The 22,053-nt window shown below is 46.6% G+C and overlaps 1 protein-coding gene across 20 annotated transcripts in view; it reads left to right on the forward strand.

Annotated features, from left to right (window-relative positions):
- The window catches only part of KCNAB2 (potassium voltage-gated channel subfamily A regulatory beta subunit 2), a 961,933-nt gene that overhangs the window by 341,675 nt on the left and 598,205 nt on the right, over nucleotides 1-22,053 (forward strand). Inside the window, exon 1 of one of the 20 annotated variants that reach the window (XM_069239995.1) lies at nucleotides 19,692-19,778. The exons of the other annotated variants lie outside the window; for them this stretch is intronic. The gene's annotated coding sequence lies outside the window, so the exon portion shown is untranslated. Of the gene's footprint in view, nucleotides 1-19,691; nucleotides 19,779-22,053 lie in introns of those variants that run through there. 20 annotated transcript variants of the gene reach the window in all.

Genomic DNA, 22,053 nt, shown 5'->3' on the forward strand with positions numbered 1-22,053 from the left:
GATTTCGTATTTTTATAAACACGTAGGTATCTGGTTTTCTTTACTTGTGAATAAGTAATACAGTGGTCATATTGCATCTGTTAATTGGATTACAGAATCATGTCTTTTTATTGTTCTCGGGGACTAAATGGAGACGAAAGGTTGGCAGGACTAGCTGTCTGCTGGTTTTCCGTGCGAAAGAATGAACTCGTGAGCACCAGCACGTATTTCCTCCGCTCTGGTTGTATGTATCTGTGACTGTGTGCATGCTCTAATCAGCTTAACTGTATCCGACATCCCTTTCGTTCGTTACGTCCAAATTCGAGGCAGGTTCTACAGGTGGCCATTATTATAATTACATTTTTAAATCATCTGCCCCCTTCACATTATAAAGTGCCACACATTAGGATCTAGACGGGCCAGACTGACCTTATCAACGGTGTAGTCCGTTGGAATTGAAGCAGGCGTTAATTGACTCACATTATTAAAGTGGTAGGGTTCTTCGTGGCTGCAATAGTTATTGAATAAAGGGGCCAGACGTGAAGCCGGTGGCCCTGCTCAGATCCCAGTATACACGTGCTTGTCAAGGCACCCTCCTCCCATAATATTGTAATTGTAAATTACAAAGTCAAACAAATTATGTAAGATAATATGTTGTCTTGGTACTTTACTAGGTCAAAGGTTACACGAGGATAACTGTCCCCTTATTTTTAGTGAAAAGGCTACCTCCTGGTTTCTGAAGTAACATTTGCAAATGCTGGATGGTGGGGCAGGATGAGCTTCTGTTGAGAAGCATTGCAGTGGTTTTAGATTTGCACTAGAAGCGCGGTGGATTTGTACTGTTGCTCTTTCCAGGACCGCGCCTAACTCCAGCACCATCACTAGCTCCTTGGGGCATTGTGTTTTTTCCCCATGATATCTTCTTATTAATTCTTTACAGTCAATGCTCAAGAAAGAAAGGGGCAGGGTGATGTGTGGGCTGTCTGTCATTCGGCTTGCTGTAACACCTGGCCGTGTTTCTCCCTAGCAGATATTTCTTGGCTAGTACTCTGTCAGAATGTAACATTTTAGTATTGCATACACTTCTGATTTAGTCTGCTGTGTTATGCCTGCTTCAATTACCATTTCAAAGCCTGATGCTCTTTCCTTGGCAAGAGCCCGAGCTCGTGTTTTCTTCTTCTCTGCGTGTTCTACAGGGTATGAGAGAAAACGACTGACATTATACCAAGAGAGCCATCTTCCTTCTACTCCACCCCCCCCCATCCAGCAACTGCTGTAAATCAATGAAAGCGGAAGCACGAGCTGCAATGACCGAACTTCTTTGTGTCGCTGTCCCTCCCAAGGGGAAAGCGGTACAATGCGCATCGCCCTCTTAAGGTTCGCATTAAAGGCCGCATAGACCACCTCCTCCCTTCCCTAACAGTATATGGTAACTTCCAGCAGGTGTACCGGTGTTCTTGCATGATTACTGCTGTAGCTGATTTTAAATTACAACAATGTATTCAGGAAGCAAGGACAAGGCATCAGGAGCAGGAGGGTGATTTACTAGAACATTCTTGTATTATTCAGTAGAATGTTCTGAGGTGGGCAGAGGCAGCCTACAACACTTTCAAAAACTCATAGTAAACTAATTACAATACAGTACTAGCTCAAAGATCGTGCCAGTGATGTCAGTCGATAACACTTGAGGCAGCAGTTATCAGCCATTACAGACTCCCTATTTGGTCTGTTAGTGTTAGAACTGGGGTTTCTGGTTGTTAGAGTATGCACCCTGTACAAGCAGAAACCACCACTTCTAGTTAGGGTAAGCTAGATATACACTTAGAGATAACCTGTGCTAACCCTCTGGCATCTTGGCACAGAGAAGGCAGTCTTATCTAATGAGGCAACGTGTAAAGTGTTTGGGCAACAGACGCACTCGGTAAGACAATGAAAACACCACAAAAAGACTCCACAGATGTTTAGAAAGATGGAGAATATTTATCTGAGTAAAAGGAGATCAAAACATCAAGAATCCAATACATACTTTTCAAGTTATGGGCTGTTTTTTAAAGTGCGGGTAAAACAATAGTTAAAACATTATTTGTATTTCAATGCATTAGAGGTGATCACGCTAGACCAGTGGTTCCCAACCTTTTGACTCCTGAGGACCCCCACTGAATCATTATTGGAAGCTGGGGACCCCCAAGCAATTTGTACAATTTGGATTTCAAACATTAAAACAGTAATTCACAAAAAATACACAAACAAGTACACACTAAACAAATACTCCAATTAGTAAAGATATACGCGGTCATTATGAACATGGCGGTCTGGACCGCCATATAATATTCGTGGCAAAACCGCCACTTGCGTAACTCCACCACTGCCAGGCTTCCACCGCCAGGCAGCCTGGCGATGGTGGAGTTACATATCCGACAGGCCAGCACTGGCCGCCGGATAATGAGGCAACTTCCACCAGCCTTTCCCTGGGGGTTTACCCCACCAGGGAAAGGCTGGCGGAAGGGTGCCTCGGGGCCCCCCTGAGGGCCCCTGCACTGCCTATGCACTTGGCATGGGCAGTGCAGGGGCCCCCATGCACAGCCCCTTCGCGCATGTCACTACCCGATTTACGGGCAGTGACATGCGTAACGGGTGCTACTGCACCCGCTGCACTGCTACATTGCCGCCGGCTCCATGTGGACCCGTCGGCAATGTCCAGGCCCAGCATTCCGCTGGGCCGGCTGGCAGAAACACTGTTTCCACCTGCTGGCCCAGCGGAATGTTCTTTATTGGGCCAGCAGGGTCCTCGACGGGCTGGCAGTCAGTGTTTAGACCGTCAGCCCCCGCCGTGTTCATAATGAGGGCCATAATCTTTATATATTGAAAACATATGTAATTTTTTTTACATTTTAATGGGAAGGTTGGCGCTGCATCTCGGCGACTAACTTTTCAATGTTCGGTTTTATTTAAGAAAGTTGAATCCTCAGGTCAGATTCTATATTTTCAAAGCAATTTATGGTTTTATTTTTTAGGTACCTAAGATCTGAGAAAGCTTTTTGACATAAATATGTGGTGGGGAAAGGAAGTAAAACCATGAGGGCCTCTCATCTCTCCCTAGCCTCTCTGTCACATATAATTAATTTGTTTTATAGCACCTGTCATACCAGTGTAGGGTGTCTGAGCACTTTACAGGGTACTACAAGGTGTAGGATTCCCATGTCATCCACACTGGTAGGCGTTTTCTAAGAGTGCTTGGTCTGGAGAAGCACAAACTCAGGAATCATAACACAACGCAGTGGTTAGCATTGACTTTAATAATAAGAAAGTATTTCTATGACAGGAAACCTTTTTAAGTAGCATAAAGAAAATGAAAGACTGAGAAAAAAACAACTTTCAAATTTGTGCCATGCAGTTTGCCTGGAGCTTTTTAATGGCAGTTCATAGCTCACTGTGCTAGATTACAATTGTAACGTATGCATTGCACTGTAACAAAATAATCTGTGACAAAAACAAAAACCCACTGCTATGCATATGAAATGCTGTTCTATGCATAATACACATTCTTTGCAGCAGGCATTTTAACCATCTGTGCTACCTTTGAGTCAAAACTGCCAGGGCACAAAACTCCCATCTCTGTCCAGCAGGTACATTAATCACTAAGTTAACTTCACGCTTTTATTTTTGTTGTAAAACTGCTGGATGTACAAGGAATGTTGCAGTGCTTTTAAAACTGCCAACAAAGGAAGTTATAAATATAAAACACACACGCACGTGTTTGTCAGAGGCCCCAGCAGGAGAAGTACCATCCTGCCGCCCAGGCCTGCGGACCCCTGGGAATGTGTCACGGACCCCTGGGGGTCCGCGGACCACATGCTGGTAACCACTGCGCTAGACCGATGCGGAACTGCAAGATTTGATCTGGGTAGTGGGGCCTGTTTGGAGATTGCCTGCCCTGTATTTTACTCAGAGAATGTCCCTGTAGGAGGCTGGACTGGCTTGTAGTGAGTACCAAGGTGTACTTACACCTTGCACCAGGCCCAGTTATCCCTTATTAGTGTATAGGGTGTCTAGCAGCTTAGGCTGATAGATAATGGTAGCTTAGCAGAGCAGCTTAGGCTGAACTAGGAGACGAGTGAAGCTCCTACAGTACCACTAGTGTCATATGCACAATATCATAAGAAAACACAATACACAGATATACTAAAAATAAAGGTACTTTATTTTTATGACAATATGCCAAAAGTATCTCAGTGAGTACCCTCAGTATGAGGATAGCAAATATACACAAGATATATGTACACAATACCAAAAATATGCAGTATAGTATTAGAAAACAGTGCAAACAATGTATAGTTACAATAGGATGCAATGGGGACACATAGGGATAGGGGCAACACAAACCATATACTCCAAAAGTGGAATGCGAACCACGAATGGACCCCAAACCTATGTGACCTTGTAGAGGGTCGCTGGGACTGTAAGAAAACAGTGAGGGTTAGAAAAATAGCCCACCCCAAGACCCTGAAAAGTGAGTGCAAAGTGCACTAAAGTTCCCCAAAGAGCACAGAAGTCGTGATAGGGGAATTCTGCAGGAAAGACACAAATCAGCAATGCAACAACGATGGATATCCAAACAAGGGTAACTGTGGAACAAGGGGACCAAGTCCAAAAGTCACAAGCAAGTCGGAGATGGGCAGATGCCCAGGAAATGCCAGCTGTGGGTGCAAAGAAGCTGCTACTGGACAGTAGAAGCTGAAGATTCTGCGGGAACGACAAGGGCTAGAGACTTCCCCTTTGGAGGATGGATGCCCCACGCTGTGGAGAGTCGTGCAGAAGTGTTTTCCTGAAGAAAGACCGCAAACAAGCCTTGCTAGCTGCAAGTCGTGTGGTTAGGGTTTTTGGATGTTGCTGTGGCCCAGGAGGGACCAGGATGTCGCCAATTGCGTCTGGGGACCGAGGGGGCGTCGAGCAAGACAAGGAGCCCTCTCAGAAGCAGGCAGCACCCGCAGAAGTGCCGGAACAGGCACTACGAAGTGGAGTGAAACAGTGCTCACCCGAAGTCGCACAAAGGAGTCCCACGTCGCCGGAGGACAACTTAGAAGGTCGTGCAATGCAGGTTAGAGTGCCGTGGACCCAGGCTTGGCTGTGCACAAAGGATTTCCGCCGGAAGTGCACAGAGGCCGGAGTAGCTGCAAAAGTCGCGGTTCCCAGCAATGCAGTCTGGCGTGGGGAGGCAAGGACTTACCTCCACCAAACTTGGACTGAAGAGTCACTGGACTGTGGGAGTCACTTGGACAGAGTTGCTGGATTCAAGGGACCTCGCTCGTCGTGCTGAGAGGAGACCCAGGGTACCGGTGATGCAGTTCTTTGGTCCCTGCGGTTGCAGGGGGACGATTCCGTCGACCCACGGGAGATTTCTTCGGAGCTTCTAGTGCAGAGAGGAGGCAGACTACCCCCACAGCATGCACCACCAGGAAAACAGTCGAGAAGGCGGCAGGATCAGCGTTACAGAGTTGCAGTAGTCGTCTTCGCTACTTTGTTGCAGTTTTGCAGGCTTCCAGCGCGGTCAGCAGTCGATTCCTTGACAGAAGGTGAAGAGAGAGATGCAGAGGAACTCGGATGAGCTCTTGCATTCGTTATCTAAGGAATCCCCAAAGACAGAGACCCTAAATAGCCAGAAAAGAGGGTTTGGCTACTTAGGAGAGAGGATAGGCTAGCAACACCTGAAGGAGCCTATCAGAAGGAGTCTCTGACGTCACCTGCTGGCACTGGCCACTCAGAGCAGTCCAGTGTGCCAGCAGCACCTCTGTTTCCAAGATGGCAGAGGTCTGGAGCACACTGGAGGAGCTCTGGGCACCTCCCAGGGGAGGTGCAGGTCAGGGGAGTGGTCACTCCCCTTTCCTTTGTCCAGTTTCGCGCCAGAGCAGGGCTGAGGGGTCCCTGAACCGGTGTAGACTGGCTTATGCAGAAATGGGCACCATCTGTGCCCATGAAAGCATTTCCAGAGGCTGGGGGAGGCTACTCCTCCCCAGCCCTAACACCATTTTCCAAAGGGAGAGGGTGTAACACCCTCTCTCTGAGGAAGTCCTTTGTTCTGCCTTCCTGGGCCAGGCCTGGCTGGACCCCAGGAGGTCAGAAACCTGTCTGAGGGGTTGGCAGCAGCAGCAGCGAAACCCCGGGAAAGGCAGTTTGGCAGTGCCAGGGTCTGTGCTAGAGACCTGTGGGATCATGGGATTGTGCCAACTATGCCAGGATGGTATAGAGGGGGTAATTCCATGATCATAGACATGTTACATGGCCATATTCAGAGTTACCATTGTGAAGCTACATATAGGTAGTGACCTATATGTAGTGCACGCGTGTAATGGTGTCCCCGTACTCACAAAGTCCGGGGAATTGGCCCTGAACAATGTGGGGGCACCTTGGCTAGTGCCAGGGTGCCCACACACTAAGTAACTTAGCACCCAACCTTTACCAGGTAAAGGTTAGACATATAGGTGACTTATAAGTTACTTAAGTGCAGTGTAAAATGGCTGTGAAATAACGTGGATGTTATTTCACTCAGGCTGCAGTGGCAGGCCTGTGTAAGAATTGTCAGAGCTCCCTATGGGTGGCAAAAGAAATGCTGCAGCCCATAGGGATCTCCTGGAACCCCAATACCCTGGGTACCTCAGTACCATATACTAGGGAATTATAAGGGTGTTCCAGTATGCCAATGTAAATTGGTGAAATTGGTCACTAGCCTGTTAGTGACAATTTGAAAGAAATGAGAGAGCATAACCACTGAGGTTCTGATTAGCAGAGCCTCAGTGAGACAGTTAGTCATAACACAGGTAACACATTCAGGTACACTTATGAGCACTGGGGCCCTGGCTGGCAGGGTCCCAGTGACACATACAACTAAAACAACATATATACAGTGAAAAATGGGGGTAACATGCCAGGCAAGATGGTACTTTCCTACAGTCCCCCAAATCACTAGTGAGTTGAAGGAGGTCTCAGGAGTCACTCAGATTGAAATCTGCAACAATTACAGCCACCCACGAAGGAGCACAGGTCGGCAGCACACACCAGATAGGCCCTGTTGACAACACAGTACCTTGTGGGATGTCGGTGAATCCGAAGTGTCTGTACTGATGTAGGAGCTGAGCTCATTGATTGTCGGCGGACTTGTAAGCAGGGCTCGCATGTTCGTCTTGCTTTGTAGCTTCCAGGAAGGGGGCTGCAAATGTAGCACACACCACACTGATTCTGTGGGCAGAGCTGGGTTGACAAGCCTAGTGTTTCTGGCCCGCTCCTGTCACCCCGGCAACACTTCGCTGGAAGGCCACGCTGAGAGGTGCTGCAGTGGCAAGGAACACATCAGTGGTTCCGATTGACGAACACAGCTGTGGCGTGAATCTCGTAGGCAGCGCCATTCATGGTCAAAACGAAGCACCTAATCCTTAGCAAAGGGAAGCCCTGATCTTCTTTGCAACATTGAGTTGGCGATCAGGCTAATCTTAGTTAAGTTCAGCTGCCAACTCACGAGTTGCAGAGTCTCACTGCATTGGTAGGGGGTGAGGTCTTTGATGAGCCTGAGACCTCCTGAACAAGGGGCAAGCCACCAAGCCATTGGAGAGCATTTGGAGGGAAGGAAGTCCTTCCAGAAGATTTCTGGAGCAGCAGGCTGCAGGGCAAGAAGTAGGAGAGCATTCCTTCCAGAAAATCATTACCATTCCAATTATTTGAAACACAGTGTAGCTGCTCCTTTCTGGTTAGGAATTACAGCTTTAAAGAGTATTGGGAATCCCCAAGGCTGGCCTATGAGAGGAGTAGGCCACCCAGTAGTGAAAAACCAATTTGGAAGTTTTTCACTACTAAGACATGTAAAATTTAAAAGTACACTTTTACTTACATGGCACCCTGCCCTATGTGCTACCTAGGGCCTACCTTAGGGGTGACGTGTAATAAAAGGGGAGTTTAAGGCTTGGAAGAGGTTTTAAATGTCAAGTTGATGTGGCAGTAAAACAGCACACACACAGGCTCTGCAGTGGCAGACCTGGGACATGTTTAGGCTTAAGATATTTTTTATTAGTATCAATATAATAAAACAACAGTGATACAACAGCAGCCCACCTACATCCACCGGCCGGTGGGGAATTCATCAACATCAGTTACCTATGGACTAAGAGTAGGAATAGGATACCTTCACAATAAAAAGAGGATGGTTACCAGGAACAGTGTGTGGATGTGGGTGTGTGTGTGTTTGGGGGGGGGGGGGTTGACAAGACACCATTCTCAGTGCAGTATTAACTGGAAAGTGTAAGTGACTGAGAGGCCATCAGGTAGTAGGTGTGGAGGAGTCTTGATCTGGGTAGGTTACACAAAGGATCCGCAGATATAACAGGCATGATAATTCACAGAATACCTCAGAGAGATGCAAGGCCCCCAGGTCTTGTCAAATAGGGGTAGGGAGTGGGTCACCACAGCACTCAGGTTCTTCATTCCCAGTAGTTCCCAAAGTTTGTGTAGCTAATGCAGGTGCTTGGCGATCACATCTATGCCCCATCTGGAGAGGAGGACCTGCTTAGCGGCTCCTAGTGCCAAGGTATGTCAAGGGATTAGGGAGGCCCAGTAGAACATAGCTGAGAAACATGGGAATGTCCATATCAAACATGTTGTTCACCACAGCCAGTACCTCATCCCAAAATGAGTTGAGTTTGGGGCATTGCCAAAGCAAGTGTGTAAGAGTGCCTGTCTGTCCGCAGTGGTGCCAGCATGTGCTGTCTTTACTCTCATTCAATTGGACCCTGGCCAGAATATAGTGCCATTAGTGGGCGATCTTCAAGAACATCTCTTTACTGGAAGTGGTACAGGCAGCAGCACAAGCGCAGTAAATGATATTGCTGCACTCCCAGTCTGTAAAGGGGCTTTCACACTCGCTCCCTATTCTGCTCTGCATAGGTGACTTTGAGGGCTTCTGTGAGGTGGTGATAAAAATATAAATATCTGAAAGGATGCGCTTGTTGGAAGAGTGAGTGAGCAGCCATTTCTCAAAAAGGGTGAGGGGTCAGCTAGCAAGTGAACGAAGCCAGGGTCGGCCAGTGTCAGATAGCCATGTACTGTCAATGGGGTGTAGGGGTGATTCCAAAGGCCAACTCAATTTGTGGAAAGTCCATGAAGCCATTGGCATCAAACATGTTGCCTACCTTCTTGCAATTGGCATCCTGCCACACAGCAAGCATAGAGCTAGATTGTGCCGGGGGAAGTCCGGCTTTCCTATTATCAGTGTCTGCAGGGACAAAGGGATGTAAAGTCCCTGTCAAAACTGCACCTTATCGCACGCTCCCACTGTGGTGTGCAACACTGGGAAGTAATACACACCCACATATTGTTGTGGCTTTGCCATCCATGCCACCTTCGAGATCGGGATGCCAGCCACCGCCTGGTCAATGAGGCACCATTTTTTTCGGTGCTAGCCTGGGACCACTCCACCATGTATCACAGCTGTGCTGCCTGATAGTAACATTTTAAATTAGGGAGTCCCAAACCACCCTCTGCTTGCGAAAGATACACCTGTGACCATCCGTGCCTTTTTGGCTTCCCAAATAAAATCCCAGCTGAAGGCCTGCAACTTATCGAGCATCTGCGGAGGAGGCTGAAGCATTGTGCATTATCTATAGGATTTTCGAAAGAAGTGTAATCTTGACTGCCGCCAAGCGATCCAGCCAGGAAATGCATTAACTCTTCCACCTGGAGACGTCTGTCCGGGTAGTCATCAGTAGGCTGTTGTAATTACGTGCCACCGTACGGTCTGGTGTAGGGGGTATTTGAAGGCCTAAACCCGAGGGACAGAAGAAGAGCTCCAACCCTCCTGATAGTGTTTTATTAATGTGGGTTATTTATTGTGTTGTGGAGCAACAATTATTGTGATTTAGTCGACTTTGTTACATTGTCCTGAGGATGGTCTCATGGACGGTTTGAGCCTAGGGAGACCGAAACATCGCCCTTATACTCTCCATGACGCAATTCATCGCATGACTCCTGCAGTCCATTAGGAGTGATTTCTGATTGTTTGAAAGACTCAAACCTTTTGGGGTTGGAGAGTCAGGAGTGTTGGTGCTCTCCTTCTGTCCCTTGGATGTTAAGGGACTGTGGACTAGAGGGGTCACCAGTGCGTTGGTATAAAAACACTAACAATTCTCTTTGTTGCTTTGCTACATTGATTAATATATTATAAGTGAATATATAAAAATTCATAATTTTCCCAGAAATTAATTATACGCTGTTTGAAGATTTATTCATTTATGGAATTTGATTTATGGTTAATTACAACATTAGTAGTATTTACTATTGCTGAAATATTTGTATACAAATGATTCCACCGTGAACATTGTGTGCTTTACAGTGAATGGAATTGAAAGCACTCTTTGCTGATTGGTTTACGTGGACTAAGCTAGTTCCATCTGGTCCAGCTACAGAATGTGTGTTTGCCGTCTTTGTATCTTTACTGAGCTGTGATTCTGGTTCCTCAAGAATGCTTTTGTGATCAGCTTGAATGACACATTTATCTCTTTGTTCACCCTTTACTTCACCTCATGTCCCTAGGATAGCTGCATAAGGGAACGGAATGCCAGAATATAACAGTGGTCCATCAATGGTCCAGTCAGTTTTACTACATGGGCTAGGTCAAAATGGGCCCTTTACTCCCACAAACCATTTCTGTTAATCAGGGAGGAATATATATCATCATTGGGTATAGACATAGGGCCTGATTCTAACTTTGGAGGACGGTGTTAAACCGTCCCAAAAGTGGCGGACATACCACCTACCGTATTACGAGTTCCATAGGATATAATGGACTCGTAATACGGTAGGTGGTATATCCGCCACTTTTGGGACGGTTTAACACCGTCCTCCAAAGTTAGAATCAGGCCCATAATCTTATTCCCTTAAATGCTGAACTTGGTTGTTTTGTACCGGCGAAGCTTGTCTACGGCAATTATGTTCTGTTTGGGTTCCACCAAAAAACATTATGGTTTCTTGTTGCTATCTTTTTACACTGGGCTTTTAGAATGGAAGGAAGACTTCTTTCCTGTTCTTGGTACAAGGCTGTTTCATTTGTCTCTTAGTGTCGAGCCTCTGAGTGCATTCGCTTGCATGACTGTTTTGTGTATTTTCTTAAATGATGCTTTGATACATAATCGTGCAGTCCACCCCAGTCCACCCCACTTCAATCTGCCCCACTGAAATCCAATCTACTCCAATCCAATTTAACCCACCCCACTGCAATCTGCCCCACTCCAATCAAAAATAATCTGCTTTACCCCAATCCAAAACAATCTGCCCCTCTCTGATCTTCCCCACTCCAATCTCCCCCTCTCCAATCCAAAATATTCTGCCCTACTCCAGTCAAAAACAATCTGCCCTACTCCATTCCAAATCAAACTGCCCCACTGCCAATATGCCAGACTCCAGACCAAAACAATCTGCCCCACTCCAATCCAAAACAGTCTGCCCCTCTCCAAAACAATCTGCCCCATTTCAATCTGCCCCACTCCAACCTGCCTCACTCTAATCCAGAATATTCTGCCCCACTCCAGTCTTCCCCACTCTAATCCCCCGCAGTCCAGACTGCCCCTCTCCAGTACAGAACAATTGGCCCACTCCAATCCGCCCCACTCAATCCAAAATAATTGGCCACACTTCAACCCATCCCACTCCAATCTGCCCCACTCCAATCCGCTCCACACCAATCTGCCCTTGTCCAATCTGCCCCACTCCAATATGCCCACTTTAACCCACCCAATCCAATCCAGTCCACCTTACCCCAAACCACCAACTTCATCCCAATTCACCCCACTCCAATCCAGTCATCCCAATCCAATCCACCTCACCCCAGTCCACCTCACCCCAATCCAGTCAATTCCACTCCAGTCCAATCCACCCCTCCAATCAAAAACAGTTTACTCCACTCCAATCCAGAACAGTCCGCCCCACTCCAATTTGCCCCACTCAAATCTAAAACAGTCAGCCCCACTTCAATCTTCCCCACTCTAAACCACCTCAGTCCAGACTGCCCCACTCCAATCCAAAAGAACCTGCCCACTCCAATCCGCCCCATTCCAGTCCAAAACAATTGGCCCCACTTAAGTCCATCCCACTCCAATCTGCTCACTCTAGCCCACCCTGATCCAGTCCAATCCACCTCACCCCAGTCCACCCACTCCATCCCAGTTCATCCCACTTCAGTCACCCCAACTCAGCTGAGCCCAATCCACCTCACCCCGGTCCACCGCAGCCCAATACAGTCAATCCCATTCCAGTCCAGTCCACCACAATCCACCCCACTCCAATCAAAAACAGTCTACCCCACTCCAATCCAGAACAGTCCGCCCCACTTCAATCTTCCACACTCTAATCCACCCCAGCCACACTGCCCCACTCCAATCCAAAACAATTGGCCCCACTTAAGTCCAAAACAATTGGCCCCACTTAAGTCCATCCCACTCCAATCTGCTCAATCGATCACCCTGATCCAATCCAATCCACCTCACCCCAGTCTACCCACTCCATCCCAGTTCACCCCACTCCAATCCAATCCATCCTAATCCAGTCCAACCCAACAATCTGCCCCCATTCCATTCTGAAACAGTCTGCCCCACTGTGTTCTGCTTCACTACAACCCAAAATAATTTGCCCCACTCCAGTTCGCCCCGCTGAAATCTGCCCTACTCCAGTTTACCCCACTCCAATTTGCCTCGATCCAATCAAGTCCACATCATCCCATTCTACCCACTCCATCGCAATTCACCCCACTACAGTTCACCCCAGTCCACCCCCTCCAATCCAGTCTTCCCCACTCCAATCTAACCTACCTCACTCCAGTCTACATCACCCCAGTCCAATCCACCCCGTCCACCACAAGCCACCTCACTCCAATCCTCCAGACTCCAATCCACCCCACTCCAATCAAAATCAATCTGCCCCAATCCACACCATCCGATTGCAGTCCAGCCTACGCCAATCCAATCCACCCCAATCCAGCCAAATCCACTCTACCCCACTCCAATTCACCACACCATACCACCTTAATCTAATCCACTTTCATCCAACCCAACCCAACCCAGTCCAGTCCACCTCAATCAATCCAATCCACCTCACTCCCATCTACCCAAACCATGCCAGTCCAATCCAGTCCACCCATCCAAGTCAATCTATCCCACTCAATCCATTTCACCCCACTCCAATCCACCCACCTCAATAAAATCCACTCTACCCAATCCCATTCACTCAACCCACTCTAGTGCACACAATCCAATCCACCCCACCCTATTTCAGTCCACCCCACTCCAATCTAATCCACCCCACCCCACCGTACTCCAATCCACCCCAGTTCAGCCCACCCAGCTCAAACCAGTCCTTCCACCCCACTCCAATCCAAACCTTCCCAAATCCAACTCAAGTCAGTCCAACCCATCCCACTCCAGTCCTGTCCTGTCCAATCCACCCCACTACAATCTAAATCAATATGCCCCAATCCAATCCACCCCCTCCAATCCAATCAACAGCACTCCAATCCAATCCACATAACTCCAATCCAATCCAGTGCACCTCACACTAATTCATCCACTCCCCTTCAGTCCAGGTGAATCCACCCAACTCCACTGCAGTTCAACCCACTCCAAACCAACCCATTCTAATCCAATCTACCCCACCCCAATCCAACCCACTCCACCGCAGTCTTATCATTCTAATACAATCCTCCCACCCAAAAACAATCTAATACACCCCACTCCAGTCTAATCCACCCCACTCCAGTCCACCACACTAATCTAATCCACCTCATTCCAGTCCACCCCACTCAATCTAACCCACTCTACCCCACTACCTCATTAGACTCCAACGCACTCCACCCTATTCCCCCACTCCATGACACTGCACACTACAACAGTCTCTGCCAAAGAAACTCTGAAGTTTACTCCCTTCTATCCAACTCTTCAACACTTTATTCCCCCTACCTCACTCTATGGCACTCTACTCCAACAAGTCCATCTATGACACTTTTATACAACATGGCAGTGTAGGAAGCTGGCCTGGTGTGTGGTGGGTACCTATGGTACTTACACCTCATACCAAGTCCAGTTATCCCTTATTAGTGTAGCCAGTGTCTAGAAACGACGATATCTAGAGGTAACTGTAGATGAGCAGCCAAGGCTTATCTAGGAGACGTGCAAAGCTCATGCAATACCATGGTAGTCACACAGTACTCACACACATGAAAGAAAATACTTACTGTTATAAAAATAAAGGTACTTTTTACCATAGAGACGATTCTCCCTTAGGAGGTAAGTAATACACAAATTATATACACTAGTATGCAGAAATAGGCATAAAAACAGAAAACAGTGCAATTACTGAAAATAACAAAATAGTTAAAAATGGGCCTAGGGGGAGCACAAACCATATACTAAGAAAGTGGAATGCGAAAGTCAGTCTCCCACCTAGGCAAGTGTAGTGTGTAGAGGGGAGCTGGGAGTACTTAGAAAGCCCAAAGTTAAGTACCAGAACCCACCCCAGTAACCAGGTCTTAATCACAGTAAGTTTCCTAGAACGCGCACAGAAACGAGAAGAAGAATTATGCAAAACCCAGAGGAGACTGCAAGACACCTTCAGTGGATTCCTGGACAAGAGGACCTGTGGAAAAAGGGGACCAAGTCCAAGAATCACAGAAGAGTCCAGGAAGAATAAGAGCTCCTGCTAACCCTGATGAAGGTGCAAAAGGAGAACCACTGGTGAAGAAGAAAAGTCAGCACTGCACCCAAGAAGACGAAGTCGGGGTCCTGGAAGGTGCAAGTGATGTCCCACGCCGGATGGAGGATTGCAGTTGGGTTTGCATCATCGAAGTCCGCCAACAAGCCTTGGCACGTGCAAAGCTCGCAGTTAGCAGAAAATGGCGCTGCCCGGGACCAGGAAGGACCAGGTGAACTCTACCCAGGCAGGGGATTCAGAGGGGGGCCCTCAGCAACGCAGAGAGCTCACAGAAGACCAGTCAGCACGCACAGGTGTCCCACAGGACGGGGGACAAGAAAGTTGCAAAAGAGGCCCACGCAGCACTATGACAAAGGCTCCCACGCCGCTGGAGAATCGTTCAGGAAGCTGTGCGTCGCAGGATAGAGCGCTGGGGGCCAGGGCTAAAATATGCATAAAGGTCTTAGAGGAATGATGCCAACAAGCCTTTGCAGCTGTAAAACATTCGGTGCACAGGGGTACTGTCTTGTGTGGGGAAGCAAGCTCTTACATCCACCAAAGTGGTACAGCTGGAAGAGAGGACTGTCGGGACCACTTCAGTCCACCACCCGTGATGCAGGACCCAAGCAGCTTTGCAGGAGAGGGATCCATGCAGCCGGTGGTCATTGCAGATGGTGCCTGCTGAAGCAGGGGAGTGACTCCTTCACCCCAAGAGAGATTCCTGCGCTCTTCTGGTGCAGGCTGAAGACGGGCTGTCCTCAGAGGATGCACAACCGGTAAACAGTTGCAGTTGCTGGCAGGAGCAGAAGATACAATGTTGCAGAAGGCGTCTTGCTTCTTTGTTGCAGGTTGTAGAGTTCCTGGAGGGTCCAGATGCAGTTTCTTCAGTGAGAAGTCAAAGTGGAGAGTGCAGAGGATGCCTGCTGGAGTCTTGCAATCGGAATCTGAGGAACCACCCAAAGGAGAGACCCTAAATAACCCTGAAAGGGAGATTGGTAACTTAACCAGGTAAGCACTTTTCAGGGGAGGGCTGTGATGTCACCTGCTGGCACTGGCCACTCAGATGCTCCCAGAGTCCCCTACCAGCCTTCAATCCAAGATGGCAAAACCCAGGGACCCTCTGGAGGAGCTCTGAGCACCACCCCTGGGGTGGTGATGGACACGGGAGTGGTCATTCCCCTTTCCTTTGTCCAGTTTTGCGCCAGAGCAGGGTCTGGGGGTCCCTGAACCGGTGTAGGCTGGTTTATGCAAGGACGGTACCAAATGTGCCCTTCAAAGTATTTCCAGTGGCTTAGGGAGGCTACCCCTCCCAAGCCTGTAACACCTATTTCCAAAGGGAGAGGTTGTAACCCCCTTTTCCCAAAGGAAATCCTTTATTCTTCCTTCCTGGGTGCGAGCTTTTCAAGCAGTAGGAGGGCAGTGTATGTGGGGTGGCAGCAGCTGGGGCTGTCTGGAAAACCTCAGAAGGCTGACATGACAATACTGGATGGTCATCTAAGGAGCCCTCAGCGTGCATGCTGCAATTATACAACGAATGCTTGCAAAAGCCTTGCGGTATGATTCCAACATATTTAATACCAGACATGCCTATGTTCGGAGTTACCATTATGTAGCTGGACATAGGTAGTGACCCATGTCCAGTATAGGCGTAAAATGGCATCTCTGCACTCTCAGTCTGGGAAAATGGTCCTGGAGGTTGTGGGGGCATCTCTGCTAGTGTAGGGGTGCCCTCACACACAGGTACTTTGCACCCTGCCCTCAAGGCTGAAGGGCCTGCTATAGGGGTGACTTATAAGTGACCTGGTGCAGTGTAAATGGTAGTGAAAGGGTGCTTGCATCTTTTCACGCAGGCTGCAATGGCAGTCCTGCAGAAGCCTTTGCATGTGTTCCCTATGGGTGGCAAAATATATGCTGCAGCTCATAGGGATCCCCTGGAACCCCAATGCCGTGGGTACCTAGGTGCCATATACTTGGGACTTCTAAGGGGGCACCAGAATGCCAATTGTGGGTGAAATACAGAGTTTTGGGAGAGAGAGCATAATCACTGTGGTCCTAATTAGCATGATCCCGGTGAACACAGTCAAGCACACTGACATCAGGCAGAAAAAGGGGGTAACCATGCCAAGAAAGAGGGTGCTTTTCCGCAGGCAAAAATACATTGCCAAAGCCAATAGTTCTTGTTTAGGCGAGACCTGTTGGCTTTGCCAGTGCTTGTCTACTGGTGTTAGTTATTCTGAGAATAGAGGAGGAGTTTTGCCTAAAGCATCTGAAATCAAACTCCTTTGTTCAACGTTTCCATAAAACGTTGCTTATTGCACGTCAATTTGATGGGCGCTTTTTGACCCAACTGATATTAGGGAGAAATATGCAGACAACCACTGAGATAAAGAGCCCTAAAAGGAATATCACATCCACACCCTGACTCAGATCCTTACACAGAGATCGAGAATAGAGTAGGAAAACTAACACAACAAGCAAGTCCTAGTGAGAGATACAATTTCTTAGTATCTTCTGAAGATACACTCCAAAGCAGAGAATAGGAGTAAGATCATACTCGGACAACCACAGATGCAGAAAATTGCATATGTAGAAAGGTGCAGCAAGCAGTGAGAGCCTTGACACACAGTTGGCGATCACAGGCAATTTTGAGAGATCCACATTGTCATTGCCCGATTTACTCTCTTTTGATGGCTTGGCTCCTGCTTAGTTCTTAGAGCTAAGCTGGACACCTGGTTCGGCGGTCCATGTCACCCCAAAAATGTAGTGTCTCCTGCGCCTGTAAATAGACTGGTTCACTCAGAAACATTGATAGCAGCGAAGAGAAGCACCGGAGAGAGATTTCATTCAAATCACTGACAATACCTCCAGTCTTTGAGGCTGTGTCAATATAGGTTTATGATTCGGCCCTTTATGCCTTTCAGGGTTATTTTTCCTGTTCCGGTTATTTTATATCCTTCGGGCTTAGGAGGTTCAATTACAAAAATAGTATTCTTATTCCTAAAGGACTCTATTGTTGACAGTCTATAATATATGGTGTAGGTCAGTCAGGAGAGCAGCTTTGCTTCTTTTGTTTTAATTGGGTGAAATGAGACAGACCACTACCCATCTTGTGTGTGCAAAAGGCCACTTTATTGAAACAGGTGTGGATCACAATTTAGCCCTTGGCATCCCGCCTTACAAAACTATATACCTCACTATACAGACAATATCTGCCTACCACCTACCCCCACCCCTAAAACACCACCCTTCCCTTTAACCTTGCAAACTACCCAATGTCCAGCGACCTTCTGTTATTCATAACATTTGAAAATCCCTGCTTAACTTTTAACTCTTGCCTATTTGTAAATGCCAACTTCCTATGTAAATAACCCTAATCCCTGCTCCCTTTATGTGTATAATGTGTTGCCTCCTCTCATAGGGCCTGGTTCCCCTCTGTAAACTCCACTGACCTTCTGTAAAGGCCCCTCCAACCTTCTGGGCATCCGCCCTACCGCACCTGTCCCAAGCGACAACCGTACAACCATTACCCTATGCACCTGCTCCTACAACACAGCCTTACCGCCACTACACCTCATCACATACCGTCCTCCTTGGGGTGAGTGGGAGGGGCTAACAAACTCCTCCCGGACTCCTAAACAGGGCTGCAACTGTGTGTTCTTACACAAAATGGTGGCTAGCCCTGTAACATGGCGGCTGTGTAACCCTTGGGCTACATCCTTTAACGGAAGTCGCCCAAACACAGCCTAGTAGTTTGAAGCGTGCTGCCTGCCCTGGGGGATATTCTGCCTGCCGGCAGTTGTCCCCCAAGGCCCTATTTTGATTGTATTCACTTGAACTGCCAAAGGTCCCAAGCGTGTAAAATGTAAAGTGCTCTGTTGTGCTGTGGTGCAGCAGCCAGTTCCATACAAAAGTGAGGAACTCATATAATTTTTACAGTGTGTGGAGTCACTACTTCTGTCTCCCAGGTATAGTACTACCTGTGTATACCAAATCTTTTGTCTTTGTCCCCTTTCCCATACAGTAGGTCAGGCACATCTGCTTATTAACTGGTTTGTAGCAACAACAAAAAATAGTGGAGTTAAAGGCTGCAGCACAAAAAGTTCTGTCATAAATGTAGTATGCCTTTAGTTTATTTACCGAAATTGCCTTAATTTCCAAAATTACAATTTTAAAAAATAAAATGAATAGCACATTATTTTTAATAAATAAGGATTATGATGAACTGCTATGTTGTGGAGGAAAGTTAATCAGCTGGATTATTGTGAACGTTAGTGTGTGAATTGCTGTTAGGGTCATAGTAAGGGGCTGGCTTTGATAAGAGACAGAATTAAAGTATAACCTGTTTTTGTAAAGGGCACATTTGGGACTCGAGACACCTTGCCACTTAGTAACAGAAGTTTGTTGTTACCCTACTATTTGGTACTCAGTCTATCGACCTCAGAAAGATGAAAGGTTTGGTGGATCTTCTAAGATTCGAACCTGATATAATGAGGTTAAACGGATTCTCGGATGCGCTTACCCAAAATTAGTTTTATTTTGAAAAAATAAATTTTAAAAAAATGGTTTTGTGCTAATGAACAAATTATAAATGTGAATCCATGATGCCGCGTTCTTTCACTCTTTGCAAATATTTGGGGGCTGGTGTCTGTAGAGAATCGTACACTTCGATTTTCATCGCCTGGAGATTGCAGGTCGTCTGCTCCTTTGAAAGCCTGGCATTGCTGTTGCTTATTCTTTATTGTTCAGTCATCAAAGCCCTAATATTCTGCATTATCAAATGTAAATTGCGCCAAAATCCATATGGAAAGCGTGCATCGGCAGGCTTTTAAAGAACAGCAAGGTCGTAAATAATTTAACTTCTGTTTGCTTAGATAAAACTCCCCTAATACGTCTAATGCATTCCTGTTAGAAAACCCTATTCCAACGGGACTCGTGCGAGGAGCCAATTGCAGTCGCCGCTGAGCGTGGCACTCCCACTGTGCGAAAGCATCAGCCCCTGTGTCGTTACATCTTTCCGCTCGGCCTTAATAAACTGAGACCTTCTTGGCAGTTTTATTTTAATGAGGAGGATTCCGAGACCACGGGTGAGTTAACCAGCCGGACGTGTCGTCTTTGACGCCCTGTGAAGAGTTTTTGGTCAGAGAAGAGCTGAGGCGGGTGGAGTTAGTTTTCGAGGGTGTGAGTACGCGATTTTAGACACACGTCCCGACAGTTAGATGCATTTCTTGTAGTTTTGAAATACTTTTTTTTGTTTAAATGTTTTTTTTTTTAAGTGCGGTCGTGCAAAAAATCTGTGTAAAGTGAGCCTGAGGGATGATTGCCTGACCCTTATAACGTCGTGCTTCAGGGGGGCGATAATGACCGCATTTGATCAAGCCTTCTCTTTATCGTTGGTGGGCGCATGGGGACGGGGTTTACCCTATGTCAGCGAAATAGCTACTGGTTTCTGGTTCACTAAAAGTAAAGTGCAATCATGTATGGCTTAAAACTTGCTGCGTTTTAAGTTTGCATGGATTCGGCAGCTGCAGCGTTTTGCCTGGCAAGTTTAGATTGCATGTGTTTGAAAATATTGGCTCAAGCTTTCTTGCTGCAGTCTTGTAAATGCATTAAATATGTTTCGGTTTTGTTTGCACGTTTTCTTCTTGCTGACAGAAATTACCTCTTTATACTTCTTGTTTTGTCCTCTTGGAAAACCAATTTCTTTAAAAAAAAGTTCTCCTACAAGTTCTGCATTTGAGTATTAAAACCCTGGTAGTTTCTTTTCCACTGTGTAGATCACTTTCTGTAAAAGCAAGACTTTCAAAAGTCTGCATTGCCTCAGTCACTCATAGGAGAGGCACAGGATCCTGCCGTGGTCGTGCTGTAAATCACAGCATGTAGCCACATAGCTGTGCGTGTATTAAACTGTGCCACTTTCACATATTAAGATGGCTTAGTTGATAAGAAAAGATAGATATATATTCCAGTGCCCATGTATTGCAGTGCGTGTATATGTGGGTTGTTCTATGGCTTGGTTTCTTATACATTTGTAAATACATCCTATAAGAAGGGCTAACAATTATAGTCTGAACATTTATTGCTAAGCTGCGTCGGAAACAACACATTTAGGATTTTAAAATGCTGTCTTGATTATGTTTTGAATTCAGAAGCCAGAGTTTTGCAGCTCTTGATTCGGTTTATTTATATGCGGCATTCTGTGACCAGAAAGGCTCATCCTCGCCGACGCCTAATGTACAGATGTTCACCTTGTATTACTCTCAGCTCGGATTGTGCTCTTAGCTAGAAATAGATGGAGGGGCAAAGCACAACATGATCACTGCCCAAATTCTACCCCTACCTTCAGTTCCAAGTGGGCAGTGGAGACAAACACGCTGATGAGTTTGTAGTCGCAAAACAAGGAACAAATGTGCTTGTGACCGTAATTTGATGGAGGGAGGTGGTTGGTGTGCGGCCATGTTGCTTAAAATGTTATGGTCCACAAAATTGGGCCGTTTCATTTTTGTAAATTGAGTAAGTGGGAATAGCATTACGTCATTTGCCCCAACCTGTCTGGAACGTATTAGGTAGTTTTCAAGCGAGACGAAAAAAATGCGACAGGGTGATTATTGACAATACTTTGATCTTCACAGTAAGAGACAGGGCACCTATATATTATTGACTTTCCAAATATCAGAGTTAAATTTAGGTTTCAGCCACAATTAGTTTGTGGGATTTTTTCTATTTAATATGAAAAAGATAACGTGAGTTAGTGAACAGTAACGATGCACCAGGTTGTCTTTCTTACCGCTGGTATTTACAAGCAGCAAATGCTTAATTATTTTTTGTGGTGCTGTTACAGTGCATGCTCTCCATGTCTACTCCTGTCGAAAATCGCTTTATGGCTTTTTGTTATTCGGGTTGTAGTTTCGTTCGGCTGCTCTTTTTCCTTAATAGAAATGCAGCAACATTTGTGTGGATTTGCACCACATATGCCCAGTTGCATACTTCATGCAATATATGATTCAGGGTCGTTAGATCATTCTGTTAGGAGGGAGGGAGTGAGGGAGGGATATATATATATATATATATATATATATATATATATATATATATATATATATATATATTTTTTTTTTTTTCCTATCCAGAAATTTTACATGCCCTAGGATATGACAGCACGTCTTTCTTAGTATCTTCTTGACATTGTTTGTTAAGCAAATTACCTTAATGCGATGTAAAGAAATCCTCTTCCCTGCCCAGAGTACTTCCTCTGGTACTTCCTCCAGTCACCCAGTAGCTGACAGCAAGGCATTACTTGCTCTGTGGTACCACGGGCCTCTGATATTACTTGAGACTGCCGGATGTGAAGCAGTGGATTTT

This window comes from Pleurodeles waltl, chromosome 6 (genome assembly GCF_031143425.1).
Source record: "Pleurodeles waltl isolate 20211129_DDA chromosome 6, aPleWal1.hap1.20221129, whole genome shotgun sequence".
In the NCBI taxonomy this organism is placed as follows: domain Eukaryota; kingdom Metazoa; phylum Chordata; class Amphibia; order Caudata; family Salamandridae; genus Pleurodeles; species Pleurodeles waltl.